The following is a 1,478-nucleotide window of genomic DNA, read 5'->3' on the forward strand; positions in this document are numbered from 1 at the left end:
ATTATATGTTTAACGTATCAGCAAACATACAACATTTCGATAAGGTGTTGATGATAAATCCTTGTCGAAACGTTGTACATTTGCTGTTATGTTAAACTTATATTAAAGTTTTTCTTCATTACCCATTCAAGCCGTCTCTAGCCATTATTAGAGCATCAATGAGTCGATCAGGTCTGTATGAATACACAGACTAAAAGTATGTCAGTACTGATTATCTATAACTTTCATCAGCGAAGTTAAAGTTCTACACCCAAAAATATCAAGTCTAATAAACATTATTATAAGAACAAGAAATAGCAGTGTACAATACGTATGTCTATGTTATTATTCTCTGTTTCTGAAAGATATAGGACGCGCCATCTATTGTTTCATCTTTCTACCTTTGTGTTCTTTTATAGGTTTTAATTTGATACCATATAGTCAAATTAAATCCAAATCGCATTGTATCCAGTAAATTTTTCCCATCATATATTTTTCTGATTCTTAGCCTACTTATGATACTAAATTATACATTTACTTGGGATCTACTCAATTTTACATGGTTAATAGATTATATGCAATGTATAGTTATGAAAGTTTCATATAAACTACAACAGACATTTTTTGTAATCCAGCATTTAACGGTGTAACTAGATATGTATTTTCATGTTTGCCATTTTATCTGATTTGCTGAATAAATGCAGTTACGATCGTATCTGTGTAGATTTGGAATTTATTTTCAAAACTAGTATAAAAACCCGTCAAAAATGGGGGAACCATTGTTGAATGATTCATGAAAGTTATAGAATTTAACTAAAACTGATTTGTCTGTACCTTCAAAATGTACCTACTCTTCGCGCATTTCATCAGTCTCGAAGTAATTCTTTAACCATCAAAATTTTAGTAAAAACTACGCAGAAATATGAAATGTTATCGTGAACGAAAGTACATGTGCACTCTCAAAGAGACTTAAATAGCACACTTGAGCCTTTTCACTGTATTCTAGGTCAAGAAGTAGAAAACATAGTGCGGACATTCCGACACAAATTTTCAACTCTACAAAGGATAAAAGATATTTGGTAGTAATAAACGTTTAACAAACTTTCTAACAAATCAACATGAATATTTAGCACTCAACATAAACACCATAGTTGGCCTAAGAACAATCAGGTGATAGTTTTGTTGCTAAGCGACGATGTATATTGTTGAGCGTTACCAAAAAACGAACGTGAAAGCGTTCTCGACAAAGTGACAAAGAGAGTAAGCCTTTTATAGTTAGTGATATGTCCTCCCCCTGTCGGACAGAGGTAAATTTACGGACTTAGAACCCTTAAACCTTGGGTTCGATTCTCCGTGGTGGACACAGCAAATAGTCTAAGTGGCTTTGCTCTCAAACAAACAAACAAAATATGTCTAACAATAGCCCACCCCATCCCCCGATAGTCCAGTCGTAAGTATGTTGGAATTATTTTTTTTTTTTTTTTTTTTTTTTTTTTTTT

At 32.5% G+C, this 1,478-nt stretch overlaps 1 protein-coding gene across 1 annotated transcript in view; it reads left to right on the forward strand.

Annotated features, from left to right (window-relative positions):
- LOC106457681 (bicaudal D-related protein homolog) overlaps window positions 1-1,478 on the forward strand; it is a 57,626-nt gene that overhangs the window by 35,179 nt on the left and 20,969 nt on the right. The gene's annotated exons all lie outside the window — the stretch shown is intronic.

This window comes from Limulus polyphemus, unplaced genomic scaffold (genome assembly GCF_000517525.1).
Source record: "Limulus polyphemus unplaced genomic scaffold, Limulus_polyphemus-2.1.2 Scaffold361, whole genome shotgun sequence".
NCBI classification, from domain to species: Eukaryota; Metazoa; Arthropoda; class Merostomata; order Xiphosura; family Limulidae; genus Limulus; species Limulus polyphemus.